The 23,372-nt window shown below is 45.1% G+C and overlaps 1 protein-coding gene and 1 long non-coding RNA gene across 2 annotated transcripts in view; one reads left to right on the forward strand and one right to left on the reverse strand.

Annotated features, from left to right (window-relative positions):
- The window catches only part of alpk1 (alpha kinase 1), a 137,984-nt gene extending 127,783 nt beyond the window's left edge, over positions 1–10,201 (reverse strand). Inside the window, exon 1 of the mRNA XM_033018729.1 lies at positions 9,878–10,201. The gene's annotated coding sequence lies outside the window, so the exon portion shown is untranslated. The remainder of the gene's footprint in view (positions 1–9,877) is intronic.
- Positions 10,202–14,292: 4,091 nt separating this feature from the next.
- On the forward strand, positions 14,293–18,598 carry LOC116971510. The gene is made up of 3 exons (XR_004411512.1): positions 14,293–14,606; positions 17,280–17,399; positions 18,569–18,598. It is a non-coding gene; the product is annotated as an uncharacterized LOC116971510 (long non-coding RNA).
- Positions 18,599–23,372: the final 4,774 nt, after the last annotated feature.

A 23,372-nucleotide genomic window follows, 5' to 3' on the forward strand; every position in this document is an offset into this window, starting at 1 on the left:
AACGTTTTTCTCACACTCGTAATCTATAAACAGGATGTACCCTCATCAGATGTTTACACACAAGGATGATTTTCCCAATGAGCTTGGCGACAGATCAGTTGTGATTAGTGCCTTCGTCTGGATCCAAGATTGCATGAGGTTTCATTTTAATGTCTCCTGCTAATATTACCTCCCATAACAATCTTGTAACTTCTGGTAAAAAAGAAACTGATAACTTTAATGATATTTGTCCCCACCATTTTCATGCCTCACTCGGCTGCAATAGGGCATCAATGCCATTCCGAGGAGCAGCATTATAGAACCACGGAGAAGTTAGATAACCCCATGTAGAATATAAACTAGTTGCTGCCTATATGGACCCATGATGTATTGTGGCCTCCTTGCCTGGCAGCAGCTGTGGAATATATATATATCTATCCCTTCCCATCCAAACCACCCCCTCCCCAGGTACTTTCTCCTGCAACCGCAGGAGATGCAACACCTGTCCCTTTACCTCCCCCCTCAACTCCATCCAAGGACCCAAACAGTTTTTCCAGGTGAGGCAGAGGTCTGCCAACCTCATCTACTGCATCCGCTGTTCCAGGTGTCAACTTCTCTACATCGGCGAGACCAAGCACAGGCTCGGCGATCGTTACGCTGAACACCTCCGCTCAGTCCGTCTTAACCTGCCTGATCTCCCGGTGGCCCAGCACTTCAACTCCCCCTCCCATTCCCAATCCCAATCTGACCTTTCTGTCCTGAGTCAGAGTGAGGCTCAGCGCAAATTGGAGGAACAGCACCTCATATTTCGCTTGGGCAGCTTACACCCCAGCGGTATGAACATTGACATCTAACTTCAAGTAACCTTTGCTTTCCCTCTCGCCATCCCCTCCCTCTTCCCAGTCTCCCACCAGTCTTACTGCCTCTGACTACATTCTATCTCTGTCCCGCCCACCCCCCTGACATCGTTCAAGTTCAAGTTTATTGTCATGTGTCCCTGATAGGACAATGAAATTCTTGCTTTGCTTCAGCACACAGAACATAATAGGCATTGACTACAAAACACATCAGTCAGAAACGTCACCCACTCTCTGGTCCTTCTCTCCAGAGATGCTGCCTGTCCCGCTGAGTTACTCCAGCATTTTGTGTCTGCCCTATATATATATATGTGGGTATGTGTTTATATGCACACACAACTGTTTTCACTCGGTTATCATATTGTTTCCAGTGTACGATATTTACATATTGTGTTGTGCTGTAGCAAGTAAGAATTTATTTGTTCTCTCCGGGACAAATTTGACTCTTGACTTTCTTGAATCCATGGGACAGAGAGTAACGGCATTCTGTCCCTAGATCACATGATCTGCTTTCTGGCAGCGCACTTGATTGTGCAGAAAACTTGAAACTAAAACTATAAAGACAGGTTCTGTTTCTAATGTCGTGCAAAGGAGGAAGCAATCAGCCACAAGCATCACTGGGAATAAATCTGTGCGAAACACCAGTCCCATTTTTATTTTAAAATGTTTGGAACGTACGCAGAGCTGGCAAGGCACCATGTATTGCTCATTATTAAATACCCTTATGCCCCTGTCCCACTTCGGAAACCTGAACGGAAACCTCCGGAGACTTTGCGCCCCACCCAAGGTTTCCGTGCGGTTCCCGGAGGTTGCAGGTGGTTGCCGGAGGTTGCAGGTATTGGAAGCAGATAGGGAGACTGACAAAAACCTCCGGGCACCGTACGGAATCCTTGGGTGGGGCACAAAGTCTCCAGAGGTTTCCGTTCAGGTTTCCTAAGTGGGACAGGGGCATTAAGAAACTAGTGGTGGGCTGGCTTCTTGAACAGCACACAATAGACAGCTCTAAGCTAAGAACATTGAACAGACTTTGTGGAGACAGGGTTATTTATTTACACTGAGGACAGCCTCTGCCGTGTATGAAGGAACAGCAGATGCTGGTTTAAATCGAAGGTAGACGCAAACTGCTGGAGTAACTCAGCAGGACAGGCAGCATCTCTGGAGAGAAGGAATTTGGGTCGAGACTTCTCCTGTGTTGTGTGGCAAAACCAATAGAGCCAGTCAGAGTCAGCCCTGACCTTTGGTGCTATCTGTGAGAAGTTTGCACATGGTCTCTGTCAAGCTACCAAGGAGTCTTGCCCTCACTCTTCCAAAATGCACTATCTTGATTAGTTTAGTTTAGTTTAGAGATAGAGCGGAAACAGGCCTTTCAGCCCACTGAGTCCGCACCGACCCGCGATCCCCGCACATTAACATGATCTTACCTACATGCGTTACGGGCAATTTACACTTACACCAAGCCAATTAACCCATAAACCTGTATGTCTTTGGTGTGTGGGAGGAAACCGAAGATCTCGGAGAAAACCCACGCGGTCACAGGGAGAACAGGCAAACTCCTAACAGACAGCACCCATAGTCGGGATCGAACCCGGGTCTCCGGCGCTGCAAGAGCTGTAAGGCAGCAACTCTACCGCTGCGCCACCGTGCTGCCTCAAGACCCTTCATGTAGACCAAATTTAAAAAAACCCGGACCTGGAGCTGATTCAGCTCAGACAGGTAGTTCTGGCCCCTTACATTTGTTCTAATAGTAATAAAGCTACAATTTCTCAAAACATCATCCAGCGTGCACGGACCTACACAAAGACTCTTTTTAACAAACATTGAATACAGAATCCCATATGTCTCTTTATAGCCCCTTTATGTGGCCTCGTCTATGTGTTCCCACTGTGATATGTTCTGCTTCTGTATTCTAATAAGAATCTGACCTTTTAAAAAAATAAGTTCACCACATGGTGGAGTAACTCAGCAGGTCAGGCAACATCTCTGGAGAACATGGATCGATGATGTTTTGGGTCGAGACCCTTCTCTTGACCTGAAAAGTCACCTGTACATGTTCTCCTAAGAGGCTGACGGACTTGTTGAGTTACTCCAACACTTTGTGTCCTTATGTGTACTATACAGTATTTGCAGTTCCTTGTTTCGGCTTAAAAAAAATGTTTGGCTCCAGGATGTAGGTATAACTGGCAAGGCTAAATTTCACTCTTCATTCTTGGTTCCTCTCAGACATCAGGAAACAACCAAGTGTAGCAGATTCATTCCCTGAACTATATCTGCCCGTTGACTTGCCCCTGTACTAAAGCTCTTCCACTGGTCCTCATCGTTGAATTGATTGTACTGCTCCCCAGTCAGCAACGGAGCATTATTTTCTGCTTAGTTTAGAACATTGAAGTTTCCTGTTTCGTATTTCGTCTCTCATCAGTACTTTAGAAAAGGGGAAACCACTTTGGTTTTGAAATGTAGTTGGCGATCAATTTGCAAAAGCTATCCGAGTTCCTCCAGCCTTCTCTCAGAATCTGCCACAGAAACCAAAATTATTCTAAACAGAAGGGTTGAGGCCCGAAACGTTGCCTATTTCCTTCGCTCCATAGATGCTGCTGCACCCGCTGAGTTTCTCCACCTTTTTTGTGTACCCCAAATTATTCTAATTTGGTTTAATGTGGTCATTATTTGTCTGTTTTATAGTTTTTGTTTCCTTTATTTTAAATGTCAATTCAGTAATTGTTGACACTTTTAATGAGTAATTTAAACATGTCACTTTTCTACCATTTAAGTATACCTTTCATTCAGGGACTTTTAAAAATTATTCAACAAAATAGAAAACAGCACAGGAACAGGCCCTTCGGCCCACAATGCCTGGGCTGAACATGATGCCAAATCAAACTAATCCCTACTGCCTGTTCATGCTCCATTTCCCTCCATTCCATCCATATTCATGTGCAGAATTAAAATTAAATTCCAGGCACCTAGCATGCTATGCGTAATAAACCTGCCCAGCATGTTTAACAATTCCCCCTCAAACTTTATAGCTACGGCCTCTAGTATTGGACATTTCCAGCCTAGGAAGTAGATCATGGCTGTTCATCCTATCTATGCCTTTCATAATTTTATAAACTTCTGTCAGTTCTCTCCTCAGCTTCTAATGTCCTGGAGAAAACAATCCAGGTTGGTCCAATATTCAAAGGGGTTCCAATCAATAAAGTTGAGGTGGACCTCTGTGTGCGGTTTTGTGATTCTGACATTGCCTTTATGCATAGGACTGAAACAATGCACTCTCCTTGCCCTCTGTCAGGATCTGATTAATATACTGGAGGACATGGTTGGCAATCCTGCGTGCTAAGGCCAGGGCAGTAAGTTTTGGCTTTGACTCTATTCTGGTCGAGCCCACGGGAATTCTAAGTAACAGAGGGATCATGGTATACAAATAAACGGATCCCTGAATGGATATGGATCAGCTGCAGAAACGGGTGGAGAAGTGTCAGGTGGAATTTAACCCAAGCAAGTGTGAGGTGTTGCACTTTGAAAGGATAAATGTAAGGAGAGAGTACACAATTAATGGCAAGACCCTTAACAGCATTGATGTGCAGAGGGATAATGGTGTCCAAGTTCTCCCTGTGACAGAGAGTCAGGGCGGCACAGTGGCGCAGTGGTGGAGCTGCTGCCTTTCAACACCAGAGACCCTGGTTCGATCCTGACTATGGATGCTATCTGTACAGAGTTTGTACGTTCTCCCTGTGACCACGTGGGATTTCTGCAGCTGCTCCAGTTTCCTCCCACACTCCAAAGGCATACAGGTTTGAAGAAGGGTCTCGACCCGAAATGTCGCCTATTTCCTTCACTCCATTGATGCTGCCTCACCCGCTGAGTTTCTCCAGCATTTTTGTCTACCTTCGATTTTCCAGCATCTGCAGTTCCTTCTTAAACAAGTTTGTAGTTTAATTGGCTTTGGTAAAAAGATTTAATTTGTCCCTCGTGTGTAGGATAGTGTTAATGTACGGGGTGATCCTAGTCAGCGCAGACTCGGTGGGCCGAAGGGCCTGTTTCCGCACTATATCTCTAAAGGTTCATAGCTCACGAAAGGTGGCAGCACCAGAAGATAGGGTGCTATGGAAGGTATATGATATGCTTGGCGTCATTGCTAGGGGCTTTAAATAAACAGTCAGGAAGTCAAGATGCAGCTCTATCGGACTTTGGTTTGGCTGTATTGGAGTATTGCGTGTAATTCTAATCACCACATTACTGGAAAGATGTGATTAGAGGGTTTCAGCCACAGGGAGAGGTTGGATAGTCTTAGATTGTTTTCCCTGGAACATCGGAGGTTGAGGGGAGACTCGATAGAATTATATAAACTGATGAGAGACACAGAGAGGGTAGAGTCAGAGCCTTTTTCCTAGGGTGGAATTGTCAAACATTACAGAGCATAGCTTTAAGACTAATTTATTTAGTCAGAGGGTGATGAATCTGTGGAATTCTTTGCCACAGAAAGCTGTAGAGGCCAAGTCAGTGGATATTTTTAAGGCAGAGATAGATAGATTCTTGACCAGTACGGGTGTCAGAGGTTATGGGGAGAAGGCAGGAGAATGGGGTTAGGAGGGAGAGATAGATCAGCCATGATTGAATGGCGGAGTAGACTTGATGGGTCAAATGGCCTAATTCTACTCCTATTCCTTATGCCCTTAAGATGAGATGAGAGTTTATTGGATGACCGGTGCAATTTATTTACACAGAGAGTGGTGGGGGCCTGGAATGAACTGCCAGAGAGAGTGGGGAAGGCAAATACAATTGTGTTGTTTAAAAGGCTTTTAGATACACACGTGGATGTGCATGGAATTGCAGGATATGGATGATGTGCAGGAAGATGAGATCATTTTAACTTGGCATCATATTCGGCACAAACATTATGAGCCAAAAGGCTTGTTTGCAGTGCTGGACTGTTCTATGTTCTACAAATGTCTGAATGTGGCAGTAAAGGCAGACAGGGTGGTGAAGATGTTTTGTGGGATACCTTCATTACTCGGCATAGAACACAAGAGTACGGGCTTTATGGTACAATTTTATAAAACAATGGTTAGGCCACAGCTTAGTTTAATTTAATTTAGTTTTAGATACAGCGTAGAAAGGGGCCCTTCAGCCCACCAATTGCACGCCGACCCGTTCGTTAGTTCTATCCTGCACATGAGGGAAAATTTACAGAAGGCAATTAACCTAACGTCCTGCACGTCTTTGGAGTGTGGGAGGAAGCCGGAGCACCCAGAGAAAGCCCACGTGGTGGCAGGGAGAACATACAAACACCGTACAGACAGCACCCATAGTCAGGATCGAACCCGGGTCTCCGGCGCTGTAAGGCAGCAACTCTACCTCTGCACCACCGTGCTGTCCTGGAGGGATACTCCGCTCCACAACACTCCACAGCTGCATCACCACACTGTAAGAAAGATATGTTAAAACACTAGAGACAGCGCAAAGAGGTATTGCCAGGATATTGCCTGCGATAGAATGTTTTAGTTATGAGGATGAGTTGGCTGACGAGGTAACTGAGGGAGATACATGAGATTATGAGGGGCTTTGAGTGAATAGTTAGCAGAAAAAATATTCCCATGGCTGATGTATCTGAAACTAGAGCTACAGGTTTAAGGTATAAAGGTTTAGAGATGATCTGACGAAGAATGTTTCCAGCTTGGTGGCTGGATTCTGTAATGCACCGGCTGAGGGGTTTGTGGACACAGTTAATTTCACAATGTTTAAGAAACAAGCACTTGAATAGCCAAGGTAAGGAGGCTGTGGTCCAACTGCTGGTAAATGGGATTAATGTAGGTAGGTACTTGATGGCTGGCAAGGTGGGCCGAGAGGCCAGTTTCTGTGCCATATGGCTTGGTTCTCTGAGGCTGTCTCCACCATTACTGCCTGACCTGTCGAATGTCTCCACCATCAGCTCTTTTTTATCACTTCCTTCACCCCTTTCATCAACGCTCTCCAATTTCTTGCAGTTGAAAAATCCTTATAAATCTTCAATGAAAAATTAAACAGAGAAGGGTTGGAAGGAATACATCATAAAACATGAATATTGTGGCTCCTTTTGGAATATTGTGAGCAGTTCTCCGGATATTAGGTTTGGGCCTCGTATCCGAGGAAGGATGTGCTGGCATTGGAGAGGAAGTTTATGAGAATGATCCAGGGGATGATTTGGTTAATGTATGAGCAGCATTTCTGGCTCAGGGCCTGTACTCGCTGTAGTTTAGGAGGATGAGAGGATATCTCGTTGAAACCAGCTGAATAATGAAAGGCCTAGATAGAGTGGATATGGAGAGGATGGTTCCAATAGTGGGAGAGTCTAAGACCAGAGGGCACAGCCTCAGTAAAAAATTACGTATCTTCAGAATGGAGATGAGGAGGAATTTATTTAGCCAGAGGGTGGCGAATCTGTGGAATTCGTTGTCATAAGACAGCAGTGGAGATGAAGTCATTGGGTCTTTTTTAAAGTGGAGATTGACAGGTTCTTGTTCAGTAAGGATGTCATTGGTTATGAAGACAAGGCAGGAGAATGGGGTTGACAGGGAAAAATAGATCAGCCATGATCAAGTGGTGGAGCAAACACAATGGGCCGAATAGGCTAATTCTGTCCCGTCTTATGATCTTTTGTGCTTTTGAATGCTGGTACACGTGCAATGGCTAATGACAGGTTCATAAAGCTGATGACATTTTTTTTCAATGCAGTTGCTGGTAATCTAAGATGATGCCTGACCTGCCGTGTTGTTTCTCTTTAATTCTCAGGGCCAATAACATGTTAACTGTCAGAAATGTTGGTACACACCTCAGGAAGGATACCTGGGATTAGAAACATAGAAAATAGGTGCAGGAGTAGGCCATTCGGCCCTTCGAGCCCGCACCGCCATTCAATATGATCATGGCTGATCATCCAACTCAGTATCCTGTACCTGCCTTCTCTCCACACCCCCTGATCCCTTTAGCCACAAGGGCCACATCTAACTCCCTCTTAAATATAGTCAATGAACTGGCCTCAACTACATTCTGTGGCAGAGAATTCCACAGATTCACCACTCTCTGTGTGAAAAATGTTTTTCTCATCGTGGTCCGAAAAGACTTCCCCCTTATCCTTAAACTGTGACCCCTTGTTCTGGACTTCCCCAACATCGGGAACAATCTTCCTGCATCTAGCCTGTCCAACCCCTTAAGAATTTTGTAAGTTTCTATAAGATCCCCCCTCAATCTTCTAAATTCTAGCGTGTACAAGCCGAGTCTATCCAGTCTTTCTTCATATGAAAGTCCTGCCATCCCAGGAATCAGTCTGGTGAACCTTCTCTGTACTCCCTCTATAGCAAGAATATCTTTCCTTAGATTAGGAGACCAAAACTGTACGCAATACTCCAGGTGTGGTCTCACCAAGACCCTGTACAACTGCAGTAGAACCTCCCTGCTCCTATACTCAAATACTCAAGATACTATTTTCCAAGGCGCTGGAAGGCTTAGTGTTAAGGTGAGAGGGGCACATTTTAAAGGAGACGTGTGGGGCAAGATTTTTTTATACTGAGATTGATGGGTGCCTGTGATGTACTGCCGGAGTGGTGGTGGAGGCAGCTCCCATAGTGACATTTAAGGTTTTTTTTGGATTGGCACATGGGTATGCGGGCAGGGCCGGCCTTAAGCCGATTGGACCGATTGCTGCCAATTGGGCCCCGGGCCTAAGGGGGGCCCCGCGCTAGAGTAATCCAAAGCTCCACTCTAGGATCGTTGGAGTGATCTACTGTCGGCTCGGGTAGATCTACCCCGGGTGGAGGGGGGAGAGAGGGGTGTAGGGGGGAGAGAGGGGTAGACGGGGAGGGGGGTGTGAGGGGGAATGGAGAAGGGGGAGGTGGGTCGTTCGCTCACGGCAGCGCTCCTGCCCCTCCAGTCGCCGTGCTTCACGCACACAGCCCCGGCTCCACCCCTCTCTCTCTCCAGGGAGACGCGGTGAACAATACAGACAGGGCCTGGCTGGGGGTTGGTGCAACGTTTACAAACCTCGGCCTCAGCTCACACCCATCCGCGCGGACCCTGGCATCTGCTCCTGCTGCCGGCCCTCTCCCTCCCTCTCCTTTCTCTCTCTCCCTTCCTCCTCTCCTTCCCTCCCTCCCTTCTCCCTTCTCTCCTTCCCTCCCTCCCTCCCTCCCTCCCTTCTCTCCCTCCCTTCACTCCTTCCTCTCTCTCTTTTCCTTCTCTCCCTCCCTCCCTTCTCCCCTTCCCTCCCACACACACAGATAGCTAACACACACACACAACCCGCACAGACAACTAACATACACACACAACTAAGTTAGGATGGGGTAGAAGCCCAAAGGGTAGGATGGGGCTGAAGCCCAAAATTTAATGCCTGGACTGGTTTATCGCCAACAGTTATTGGTTTGCCAGAATCTAGTTAATGAAATTACTTTTTTTTTCATCAAGAAAACAAGTGGTATTGTAACTATGTACTTTTCAGAGGTGATCTTCACATTTTGTTCGTTACTTGTAGGCTTACATGTATGCAATTTTATATTAAAATGTAGCTTAGATCTGTTTGGTCCATTAACTCGCAAGCACTTTTTAAGCGCACGTTTTGATTACTTTCCATTCTACCATAGAGATATAAAGTCTATAATAGACTTTATTTGTAATTCTATGATTCTAGACCTTGGCTGGGAACCTGGGGCTCACCAAAATTGTTCCCAATTGGGCCCCGCACCTCCTAAGGCCGGCCCTGTATGCGGGTTACATGGAGCACATGCAGGCTGAGGAGATTAGTTGATCTTGGCATCATGTTAGACACAGACACTGTGTGCCGAAGTCCTGCCGCTGTCTGTACTGTTCTATGTTGAGGAAGTGGCTGAATCACCAGCCCCTGTTCTGATCAGTAATGAAGGAAGTGGGAATCGCCAGCTTGCCCAATATTGCACAACACACTGAGAGCTGGGTTACTGCCCCGTGTGGATGATTTCACTCAACACCTGTCGCGGATTTGTTTTCAACTTTTGCTCAGTAAAATGTTCATGAGACTAGACTACGGACCTTACCTTTCCTGCAATCCCCGCCTCTTCTCTGAGTTCCTGGAAGTTCCCGCGTACTTTTCCTTCCAGCTCTCGTAACAAGCCGCCGGACCTTGTTACATCTCACTTGGGGAGCATTGTAAATTCACGAATCCCAACGTAAAATCCTTGGCCCCAACAGAGCCTTTTAGACATTCAGCGGCTGGAGCGATGATTTCGGAAACTCCCACGTTCTCCACCGCCCGCAGACAGCCACAGGCCGGGGATTTCCTGCATTTCACCACAGCAGCGGTAATGGCTCGGAGCTCACTCACTCACTCCCTCCCTCCCCCCACATCACACCACCCTTCTTAACCCTCTCCAACCAGATCGCCCCTTCGCAGATTCCCCCTCTCCTTCCAGACCTCCCTCTCCCCCCTCTCTGTGCCTCGCTCGCTCGCTGCCTTAAATCTTTCCTCTTTTACTCTTCACCCTGTCTTTTCCACTTGTTCTCACCGCTCCCCCTCATTCCGCCCCACATTCCTTCTCATTGCCCCACTCTTTCCAATTCTCCCTCTTCTTCCCCCTGCTCCACAGCTCCCCCTCTACGTATATCCCTCTCTCTACACTCTCTCTCGGCACAGTTGTGAATGACATTTGGCTGGGAGCTTGAAGGTGGTGCATGCTATTAACTTCAGAGACAAGGACAATGTTCTAAGATAGCTGGTGCGGTGTGTGGTGTGGCGGTGGGATGTTGGTTTTAGAGATTTAGGGGGGGGGGGGGGGTGGGGTGTTGAAATGAGGTACCAACCTTTGCTTTCCCCCATAAAGAGATTAAAAATCCCACACCCAGCATTTGGCGGAACTGGGCAGTTATCTCATGAGATCTGGGCAATCTTGAAACCTCACCCAATATCGTAAAACCGATCATCTGATCCTTATCACATTACGGATGTTGGAACTGTTATGCCCCTGTCCCACTTAGGAAACCTGAACGGAAACCTCTGGAGACTTTGCGCCCCACCCAAGGTTTCTGTTCGGTTCCCGGAGGTGGTTGCCGGAGGTTGCAGGTAGTGGAAGCAGGTAGGGAGAGTGACAAAAACCTCCGGGAAACGCACGGAAACCTTGGGTGGGGCGCAAAGTCTCCAGAGGTTTCCGTTCAGGTTTCCTAAGTGGGACAGGGGCATAACAGATAGTTTAAGCCACTGTCCCACTTAGGAAACCTCTGGAGACCTTGCGCCCCACCCAAGGTTTCCGTGAGGTTCCCGGAGGTTTTTGTCACTCTCCTTAATGGTCGAAAGTGGTTTCCGCGTAGTCGAGCTTCTTCTATGTTCTGGCGATTAGTTCAAAAAATTAAAAACTGGCCTTGACTAAAAATAGGTTGCCGTTTTAAAAATCAGTATTTTTTTAGTCGAAGCCGGTTGCGATGCTAGTTGAAGGTGGTTGCCGGAGGTTGCAGGCAGTGGAAGGCAAGACCTCCCTGGTGGAATAAAACTGGGTGAAAAAAAGGTTAATATTAACATAAGCATGTGACATCTGTCACTCCTGGGCGAGCTCAATCATAGGTGCAGAGTTCTTTTAGCAGAGAAAAGTTTTTTTTCTTACAATAAAAGCCTCCCAGGTTTTTTTTAAATCATTCTGAACCATGAGAGCAGGGAAGGAACAAGTTAGGTGGATGTTACTAAAAGTACATCTACTGCTGTCAGCCGCAGCCCTTTTGGGAAAGCACAAGGGTGAAGAGGAAGCAGAAGAAGAGGTGTCAGTGGCTGAAGCCCTTCTTGCAAAGAAGATTGATGCTTGGACAGTATGATAACCCGATGAATGTGCTGCAATAGGAGGATTTGTCTGCATTTTAAAATTTTCTACGAATCACACCTGAGCTGTTTAATGAGCTGATGGAAACTGTGGGTCCCCTGCTGGGGGAAAAAGGAGACCTATATTCGTAGAAAGTTTTCCTAACTTGTTCATTTCTGGAGAGAAGGAATGGGTGATGTTTCCGGGTAGAGACCCTTCATCAGACTAGTTAGGGATAAGGGAAATGTGAGATCTAGACGATGATGTAGAGAGATAAAAGAACAATGAATGAAATATATGCAAAACAGTAATGATAAAGGAAACAGGCCATTGTTAGCCGTTTGTTGGGTGAAATCACTATCAAGATGTTTTGTTTGATGTTTAGGATGAAGAAGAGAAGATACAGTGCATTGAGAAAGTATTCAGACCCCTTCACTTTTTCCACATTTTGTTACATTACAGCCTTATTCTAAAATTGGTTACAGTCATTTTTTTTTATCATCAATCTACGCACAATACCTCATAATATAAAAGCGAAAACAGGTGTTTAGTAATTATTGCAAAATAATTAAAAATAAATAACTGAAATATCACATTTACGTAAGTATTCAGACCCTTTGCTGTGACTCTCAAAATTGAGCTTTGGTGCATCGTGTTTCCATTGATTATCCTTGAGATGTTTCTACAACTTGATAGGAGTCTACAAGTGGTAAATTAAATTGATTGTACATGATTTAGAAAGGCACACACCTGTCTATATAAGGTCTCACAATTGACAGTGCGTGTCAGAGCAAAAAACAAGCCATGAAGACGAAGGAATTGTCTGAAGGCCTCCGAGACAGGATTGTGTTGAGACACAGATCTGGGGAAAACATTTTTTGGAGCATTGCAGGTCCCGAAGAGCACAGTGGCCTCCGTCATTCTTAAATAGAACTTTGAAACCACCAGGCTCTTCATAGAGCCTGGCCAAACTGAGCAATCGGGGGAGAAGGGCCTTAGGATAGAGACTTACTAACATATTCAGGGAGGTGACCGAGAACCCGATGGTCACTCTGACAGAGCTCCAGAGTTCCTCTGTGGAGATGGGAGAAACTTACAGAAGGACAACTATATCTGCAGCACTCCACCAATCAGGCCTTTATTGTAGAGTGGCCAGACAGAAGCCACTCCTCAGTTAAAGGCACATGACAGCCCGCTTGGAGTTTGCCAAAAGGCACCTAAACAAGATTCCCTGGCCTGATGAAACCAAGATTGAACTCTTTGGCCTGAATGCCAAGTGTCACGTCTGGAGGAAACCAGGCACCGCTCATCACCTGGCCAATACCATATCTACGGTGAAGCATTGTGGTGGCAGCATCATGCTGTAGGGATGTTTTTCAGCGGTAGGAACTGGGAGACCAGTCAGGATCGAGGTAAAGATGAACGGAGCAAAATATAGAGAGATCCTTGATGAAAACCTGCTCCAGAGCGTTCAGGACCTCGGACTGGGGCAGACGTTCACCTTCCAACAGGACAACGACCTAAAGCTCACGCCCAAGACAACGCAGGAGTGGCTTTGTGACAAGTCTGTGAATGTCTGTAAGTGGCCCGGCCAGAGCCCGGATTTGAACCCGATCGAACATCTCTGGAGGGATCTGAAAATAGCTGTGCATCGACACTCCCCATCCAACCTGACAGAGCTTGAGAGGATCTGCAGAGAAGAATGGGATAAATTACCCAAATACAGGTGTGCCAAGCTTGTAGCGTGATACCCAAGAAGACTTGAGGTTGTAATCACTGCCAAAGGTGCCTCATTAAAGTACTGAGTAAAGGGTCTGAATACTTATGTAAATGTGATATTCCAGTTATTTATTTTTAATTATTTTGCAAAAATTTCTAAGCACCTGTTTTCACTTTTTTTATTGTGGGCTATTGTGTGTAGATTGCTGATTAAAAAAAAAGGAGAATTTAATCCATTTTAGATAAGGCTGTAGCGTAACAAAATCTGGAAAAAGTGAAGGGGTCTGAATACTTTCTCAATGTACTGTATATCTTCATTTTGAGGGTGGTGAATCTGTTGAATTATCTACCACAGAAGGTTGTAGGGGCCACATCACTGAATATAGTTAACATGGAGATAGGTTTTCAACGTATGGAGATGGAGATAGGTTTTTAAACACAGAGACATCTAGCAGTATTGGGTGAGAGTGGGCACATGTTATTCGAGAGGAGCAGCATTGCCGGAGTAGACTCAAGGGGCTGCATGGACTTCACCTGTTCCAACACTTCAATTGTTATGTGGTAAATCAATGTCCAGGAGAGAAGAGGCATTGCAAACTTCTGAGTGGCAAATGCATCCAAATGAAAATCATTTATTTTCTGAAGGTGCACATGACCTTCAGGATTTCACTCCACTTTATTTTTAATCTTGGGAAAAGGCGCTGCAGAGAATGTAAAATAAAATATGAAAGTAATAATATTTTACAACACCGTATGAATTAAAACGAAGCTGGCGTTTCAATACAATTCAGAGAAGTTGCAAACTGAAAGCGAGACAATCTTCAAGGTTTAAGAAATAACCAAAGGCAGGATGGCAGTTTTTGTGGAGAAACATAAAATCTGATCTGAAGAAAGCTCCCAACCAGAAACGCGGCCTGTCCATTTCCCTCCACCAGATGCTGCCCGGTCCTTTGAGTTCCTCCAGCAGTTTCTTGGTTTGTGAGCGTCTTTATATCATATTTCTCATGTCAGCAGTTTTACTCGGCCAGGTATCACGCCCGGAGCGAGGAACAAAGGGAGGTATCAATCACAGGCGAACCTTCTGTTGTGTTTGGATATCCCTGACGCCAATCATAGAGAGGACGAGCTTGGATCGCAGGGCGTTAGTTAAAAACAAAGATCTTAGAGCGGTGGGTTCACGGCGTTCACGGCGAGCTCATCTGAGCTTTGGCGTTGTCCGTGAAGCCGCTGTACAAACTCGGGGCGTTTCTGTGGCTTGTGGCAGGTTGGTGAACCGGGAGTGGGTTGTTGAAGACAAACCTATAGGTCTGTAGTTCGGGTCGGGAGCTGGGTCGCGGGTTCACTCGTGATTATTTTGGGTATGTGATTAATCTCGTGATTAATAGATATATTTCATTTTTAACGGTTTAATTCATAGACGGGTGGATTTCCAGAGAGGACTGATTTTTTTTTGGGGGGGGGGGGGGAGAGGGTGAAGGATGTTTTTAATCGAACCTCAACACTCGCGATTTTAAACATTTTTGTGCATCAGATCCTGAAGATACTTAACAGCCTGCCCACTCCCCAACAAATGTCGCTCTCTACTGCTCGCTTGTGGTTTCAGTTTCAGAAATGTGAGGATGAGCTGAATTTTCAATGGAAGCCTCTTCCTTCTTCCTCCCTCGCCCCCACCCCGTCCTTGAGCACCCTGAAGGCAAACATTGCCCACCGTGATAAATGTGATCACACTCGGCGGTTGCTTTGGTAATTCCATACAACAAATATCCCATGAATGTAACAGCGGATAGCGGCAGATATCAATACTATTGGCCAACAATTATAGTCTAAGATTTCGGGACACCAGAGCCTGCAGATACCGGAGTCTGGGGAAAGAACACTGCTGGGGGAATTCTTGTAGGAAGGAACTGCAGATGCTGGTTTAAACCGAAGAGTGACACAAAAAGCTGGAGTAACTCAGGGGGTCAAGCAGCATCTCTGGAGAGAAGGAACAGGTAGCGTTTCGGGTCGAGACCCTTCTTCAGATTCACGACCCGAAACGTGACCTATTCCTTTTCTCCAGAGATGTTGCCTGACCCGCTGAGTTACTCCAGCTTTCTGTGACTATCTTCTATTGCTGGAGGAACCCAGCGGATCCAGGGTAGGGCGGGGTGGAAGAATTGTGGACGACTCGGGTCGAGAACTGTATGAGGAGAGAGAGCCGGTCGTATAAATATTAAGAAGGGCAGGAGTAAGACATAGGCAGATGATAGGAAATAGAAAGAATGAACTGCGGATGTCCTTACATCAGTAAAAAAAAAGAACTGTAAAAAAAATCAGTAAAAAAAAAAAACAGTTAGACAGGTACATGGATAGGACAAGTTTGGAGGGATATGGACCAAACGCGGGCAGGCGGGACTTGTGTAGCTGGGACATGTTGGCCGGTGTGGGCATGTTGGACCGAAGGGCCTGTTTCTACACTATCACTCTATGACTAACTGCAGATGCTGGTTTATACCGATGATGGATACAAAGTGCTTGAGTAACTCAGCGGGTCAGGCAGCATCTCTGGAGAAACAGGATGGGTGACGTTTTGGACCGGGATCCTCCAAACTGATAGTATGAGGTGGGGAGGAGGGGGAGTGAAGAGCTGGAGGCGAGAAAATCAGGTGGTAAGTGATAGGTGGACGGAGGAGATGTGAGAAAGATGGGCAAATTGGAGTGAGGGGGGGGAGGGTACACAAAATAACAGTGCTGGAGGAACTCAGTCAGGCAGCATCTGTGGAGGGAATGGGAAGATGACATTTTGTGTAAGCACTCTTCCTCAGACTGATTGGACTGGGGAAATGAAGCTGGGAAGGAGGCGTGGGTGGGACAAAGCCTGGCCTATGTTGGGTGGACACAAACAGCAGGAGTAACCGGCATCTCTGGAGAAAAGGAATAGGTGACGTTTCGGGTCGTGAGGCTGAAGAAGAGTCTCGACCCGAAAAGTCACCTATACCTTTTCTCCAGAGATGCTGCCTGACCCGATGAGTTAACTCCAGCTTTTTGTGCCTATCTTCGGTTTAATCCAGCACCTGCAGTTCCTTCCTGCACACGTTGGGTGGAAGTAGGAGGGGGTGGGGGCGATTGGCAGATGAGGAGTTATTGACATGGGTGAGAGGTGAATAGGAGACGAGGGAGTCAGATAAGGAAAGAAGAGGATGAGTAAAATGTAAAGCTGGTGCAGGGATGTGGGTGGGAGGGGAAAGAGGACGGAATAAAAGTGAAATGTGGGACTAGGGGATGGGAGATGAATTTACAGAGGAGGGGAGAGAGCAGGGCGACTGTGGTGGTGGGGAATATATGTGTCCACTAAGTTGATAAAGGGGCAGAGGGAAAGGGTGAGATGTATAATTTGAATTTGGAGGTCAATGTTCGTAGAGTCTGAAGAAGTGTCTCAATTCCTTCTCTCCAGAGATGCTGCCTGTCCCGCTGAGTTACTCCGGCTTTTTGTGTCTATCTTGTGTCCTTCCTGCACAGATGATAGCTGAGGCCGATCCAGAGATTGCTGAATTAATGGAGGGCAGCTCTGCTGCGTTTGTGATGGCGTGGACATGGGGTCCATAAATTAATCTTGATTTTGTACGTGACAGTGTCTTTGATCTAATTTGCGACAGTTGACGGAGAGAGGAATGGGGATTAGTGATAAATGAATAGAGTTTCGAGAGAGAACTATTTTTGATATCTCTAATATTCAGCAAATATGATTGTGCTGTACTGGACAAATACAAATTGGGACCTACATGGGAAGAAACGGCTAAATCACAATTTTGACAAACTTCAAAAAATAAATTTAGGAACGTATTGATTTTTTAAATTTAAGAATGGAGTAAATGGTAGTAGATTAACCCCACATAATCTAAAGGTTGTTTACCAGTAATTTGCTGTGTTTTGAAAAATTTCACTTCATTTTATTCAGGTGATTGCTGATTTTTTTTAAATCGCAACCTCTGTGTTGCCTTTACCTGCTGCAACAGGGCATTGAACAGGGGAGCAGGCTGTTGGAGTCGGCAACTGCTGGATTTCCTCATTTAACTGCGTAAGTGCAAATCCCATTGTCGAATGCCAGTTTTGGGGAACAATGAAGAACAGATCATTGAGGTCACGGACTAAGCCATGAGTGTTGGGAATGTGTCCAGAGCCTAAGGTTGGGTGGATGGTGGTGGGGTTTATGGAGGTGGAAGGAGTGCAGTTGTGTGGAGCTGGGGTTAGAATGAGAGTCAGGAGCATGGTTAGGGCTGGGTATGCATATGGTATCTGGAGCATAGCCAGCAGCCCTTTATTCTGACCGTGCCATCTGGTTCGAGGATCTCCGGAGAGGAAACATCCTTACAGAATTTCGTCTGGGAAACCTCGAGTTCACTTCTTAACTACAGTTGCCAAACCAAGCTATGATGCATCCCAATGGAGCATTGGTAGGTCTTTGGAGAAGTGCCAAATGCCTTTGGTCTTCTGAAGTAATAGAGATGTTGGTGTGCTTTCTTAACCATTAATTAATGTAAGCACTTAATTTAAGCTGCTGATTTCTGCACTCTCTATAAAACTAAAGATCACCTTTTCTAATACCACTCTAGTAAATACCTTCTCCATCCTGAGTCTGCTATCCTCTCTGAAATGTGGTGCCAAGTGCACTGGTGGGAGCATATTGTTAAGATTGTGTGGTTGGTTGCTTTTTTTATTGCAGTAATTTCAATTTAAAGAGACATGCAAGTTCAATTTCCAAGCTCTCTTTTCTTGCCAGGTCCTTTAATGCCTTCAATTTGGGAATTTGCAGGAATGCGAGTAAAAATCCAAACTTTGCTTGGGTGCAAAAACAAAATAAAATATTTAACTGGAACACTAGCTGCATTGTTGGGAATGTATTAAGAGGGAAGATTTTATTTAATAATTGTAAACATCAAACATTGGGCCAAAGAAATGAGCTACTGGAGGAGTTCAGGCAGTTGGGTGGCATCTGTGGAGGCAAAGGGATAATTGACGTTTTGGGTCAAAACCCTGCATCAGGATTGGGAAACCTTGGCTGAATATTTCTGTCAATTGTTAGAACATTCACATTCATTGATGTATATTAACATTCACATTTTGCATTTCAAAACCTCAGGACTTCCCAACCATTTTAGCGCATTTTCATATCCATCAATTTATTTTTGTTGTGATGCAACCACTTGCTGTGGAAGGAAAGACTAATTATAATTATTATTTCCACAGACATATAAACTGGCAGCAGCATGCACTTCGAAACTGCCACAACAGAAGAAACAATACCTTCTCTTCACATAAGCATCTACCATCCACAGGCCGCAGTATTTAAATCCCTGAATTTCATTGAGAAACAGAAGTTTCGGGTGGATGAATCCATAAAGTTTGGCCGCGAGACTAAAATATGCTATTTTCCTCTGGTGGACAGGCGTGCATCACGAATTCAGTTTGCAATTCAAGCTTTCCGACACAGTGACAGCTCAGAACTCTATTTTGAAGTAAAAAATACAAGTGTGAGGGCTCCACTTTCTGTCAACGGCATTGTTCTGGGTCACCTGAATAGGATTGATCTGCCAAGGAACTGTATTTTGCAATTTGGTGAATACCAATTCCACCTTGAAAAAGACAACGGAGAAGACAGAGAACACTTTGAAATCTTGCTTACACTCTCCCTGGTTCCATTCTGCAAGGAGCCTATAGTGGAGACTCTACCTCTTCCCGTGTCTGAAAGTGGCATTTCAAATGATTTAAATATGCCGGCAGCCCAATGCCATTTTAAGTCTGCAGTGGAGACTGATGAAAATGAACTTTAAATAAACTAGTGCTTTAAGATAATTATGTGCCCCATCCTATTCATAACCATAGTATGAATTTAAGCCAAGCAATTCTGATATCATGATGTGTGGGTTTAGCAATTACATATTCCCAGGATATTCAAAATACTGCAGATGAATATGAAATTAAAGCAGTAAATACTGGAAATAGGAACTCAAATATGTGTTTCCAATGATGACCTTTTGTCAGAGTCAAATCTTTTTTCGTAGAAGCAATGATGTTAATAGATTGCTGCTGGTTTTTAAATGGTATTCTGCTGTCATCAGTACACGGCTCATTGGTTAGATGCGTTGCTTATATATCTATCACTAAAATTAGTAGTGGTGAAATTATTGTATCTCATTTACTGTCACACATTGTATACACAGATTTGTAGGGATTAATTTAGAAGGTGTTAAGAATTTGTAATACTTGAGACGGAGACAATGAGTCAGCCAAACCACGGTTTAAGTTTTCCATTTATAAAACGTCTATAAGTTTCTGAATAAAAATATTTTTAGAATATTCAATGTTATTCCTATTACTATTCCAATACATTTTAATTTAGTTAAAAATAGAAGGTACTGCAGATGCTTGAATCTTGAGCAATGGTTCTGGAAGAATTCAGTGGTTCAGGAAGCATTGAGAGACATTGTGTGGAAACTGGAACTATGACTCACCAAGTGCATGTTGACCATTGATCACCCGTAGACTAGTTCTTATGTCATCCCACTTTCGCATTCTACATACAAGGGACAATTTACAGAAGCCAAATAAGCTACAAGCCTGCACATCTTTGAGATGTGGGAGGAAACTGGAGCACTTGGTAAATCCACGCAGTCATAGGGAGAAACAGCACCCACGGTCAGAATTGAACCTGGGTCTCTGGCGCTGAGGCAGCAGCTCTGTGATGTTATTCATGGAAGGAATGATGATGTTTGGCCGAAAACCTCCTTAATCTGTCCATTCCACCCACAAATGCTGCCTGTCGTGCAGCACCTTGTTTTCAAGTTCAAGTTTACATTTATTGTCACATGCACCAATTGGTACAGTGAGAATTGAGTTACCATACAGCCATACGAATAAAAATAACACAATACACGATAGAATTTAACATGAACATCCCCCACGGCAGAATCAACGTTTCCCACTGTGAGGGAAGACGATAAAGTTCAGTCATCTTCCTCTTTGTTGTTCACCAGTGGTCGGGGCCTATGGACCCTCCGCATTTGCCGTTGCAGCGGCCTGATGTTTCGGGACGTCTCGCCGGGATGATTGGAGCTCCGGCGTCGGAACGGAGAACACTCTCAGCGGCTTGGAGTTTCCGAATCGGCCAATTCCTAACGGAGACCGGGGCTCCCGAGGTCCACAGGCCGAGCTGGGCGGAGATTCAACTGGCGACCCCGGTAAGAGGCCCCAGGACTCCGCGATGTTAAAGTCAGCACCGCCCGCGGCTGGAAGCTCCGCAAACCACAGCTCCACTGTGTTAAACAGCTGGCCCTACACTCCGGAGCTCCACACGGCGATCCCTGGTAAGGCATCGTCCTGCTCCGCGATGGAACCCAGTGTTGTGCCGCAGCTGAAGCTCTGGCTGGTCTCCGGCAGGAAAGGCCGCGCCAATCCAGATGGTAGGCCGCGAGGAGGGTCGAAGATGGGGCTCGGAGAAAAGACGCATCCTCGACCAGGTAGCGACTGAAAAAGTTTCCTCCCACCCCCCCCCCCCCCCCCCCCCCCCCCCCCCCCCCCCCCACCCCCACAAAAAAAAACTGTGGTTGGCATGCAGAATTTACATGCAAAATACATGCAAATAGTAGTACTTGTGATAGTATAATTGTTCCAGTGAATCTGGCGAGTTTCAGGGGAATATAGGAAATGAGGTCTCAGTGAGTTTATAGTGTGGTAGACATGGCCCAGTTTAAAGGGAACAACAGTTTAACAGGAAATCTGGTCCATAAGTTTAAAGGGAGTGCTAGGATACATTGGCCTGTATGCCAGAAACCATCAGGATTGCTAAATTATTGGAATGCGGATCATTGATATTACTGTAGATAGACACAAAGTGCTGGAGTAACTCAACGGGTCAGGCAGCACCTCTGGAGAAAAGGAACAGGTGATAATAATAATAATAATAATAATAATGGATGGGATTTATATAGCGCCTTTCTAATACTCAAGGCGCTTTACATCGCATTATTCATTCACTCCTCAGTCACACTCGGTGGTGGTAAGCTACTTCTGTAGCCACAGCTGCCCTGGGGCAGACTGACGGAAGCGTGGCTGCTAATCTGCGCCTACGGCCCCTCCGACCACCACCAATCACCCACACACATTCACACACAGGCAAAGGTGGGTGAAGTGTCGTGCCCAAGGACACAACGACAGTATGCACTCCAAACGGAATTCGAAAAGGTGATGTTTCGGGTCACCAATCGAGACGCTTCTTCAGACATCTGTAGTTCCTTCTTGTTGATATTACTGTGTGTGGTACTTGTGGAAATAACAATCAGAATATAAAATGTTATATTTACTGAACAAATAGTGGATACCAACCTAAAAGTAACAACAGTGAGGCTGTGAATCCAATATTTCCCTCAGTGTAGTAATCTTTGCCAAACGTATACATTTCCTCAGTTAACTGATTGATTCAGTGTTGCAATCGCAATGATTGCAATGCTACTGCTGTTAGCCATTATGTACAACTCTTTCACACATTTGTGGTTTAATGTGGAAATTCTAGAATTAGAAACTTGCTAAACTCGAGTAGGGCGAGACCATCAAGCTGGCTTCACCAATTAATAAGATCTTAGCTGATCTTATTATAACATCAACTCTGCATTCCTCCATGTAAACCTTCCCTCTCCCCACCCTTGATAATAGTATACCCTCTCTCTAACTTAAACATTCAAAGACCACTTTGAGGAAAAGGCCGGCACGGTGGCACAGTGGTACTTGCTGCCTTACGGTGCTTGCAGCACCGGAGACCCGGGTTCGATCCTGACTCCTGGTGCTATTTGTACGGAGTTTGTATTTTCTCCAAGATCTTCGGTTTTCTCCCACATTCCAAAGACGTAAGTTGTAAGTGTAAATTGTCCCTAGTGTGTGTAGGATAGTGCTAATGTGCGGGGATCGCTGTTCGGTGTGGACTCGGTGGGCATTTCACACCTCAGTGCATTCCTGACATCTCTTGCAGCATAGGAATCGGAAATAAATTGGAGGTTAGAGGTCACCTGGCCGTCTACTAGTCAAACTGAGCTGAGGAGCCAGGTCCTCATACTTCATAGACAGTCTGAAGAAGGGTCTCGACCCAAAATGTTACCCATTCCTTCCATCCAGAGATGCTGCCTGTTCCGCTGAGTTACTCCAGCATTTTGAGTCTATCTTCGGTTTAAACCAGTGTCTGCAGTTCCTTTCTACCACATACCATATGTCCTCGTGACTTCATGAAGTCCTCAAACTTCATAGCTTGCGACTCTACTTTGGTATAGACCAGAGAAACATGCAGTGTCAACCTTTGACATGTATAGAAGTGGCAATTGAATATAGATTGCAATTTAAAAAAAAAAAAAATCATATTAATACCAATACTTGTGTTCCCATTATTTCCTTTTTCTTTTGCAATAAATACTTTTCTGTATCTTTAATCAGTTCAGTGTGGTCCTTTTTACTCTCATTGCTTCAGTCGAGCTCACCTGTATTTAAACTAATAATGAATTCAGGTGCATTTGTCATTTTTAGTTGGATTTTCCCTGAAATAATTTTCTTGAATATTCAGGCTCATAAATCGTAACTAAATTATATTGGTTCAAGCACATAATGTTCCAAACCGTCAAGTATATTCACTAAAAAACATTGCCTCATTTGGAAGCCAGCGTGTTCTGCTTCTACCAATTAATGTTGAAACTGAAGTGTACGGTTCTCAAACGACTTTTGCAGCAAAACTCTGGATTTTAATAGGTGATAAACATCTCCCACCCAATTATATAAATTATTCCTCTGAGTTTCTGCTCCCACCCTACTCCCGCTCGCCCAGAGATTAAATCTTGCTTTGTCAATGCTGTGCAATTGAATAAAGTCCAGTTAGGAGGTGGAAAAGAGAAGATGAAAATGATTGCCAACTGTTTCCTATTTAGATCTTGGTTTCCTTCCCATATTATGTGGTTGACTGGTAATGTCAACCAAAATCAGTCAACTCACTCATTTAGAAAGCCAAAGTCAACAC

Source organism: Amblyraja radiata, chromosome 1, assembly GCF_010909765.2.
Source record: "Amblyraja radiata isolate CabotCenter1 chromosome 1, sAmbRad1.1.pri, whole genome shotgun sequence".
NCBI lineage: Eukaryota > Metazoa > Chordata > Chondrichthyes > Rajiformes > Rajidae > Amblyraja > Amblyraja radiata.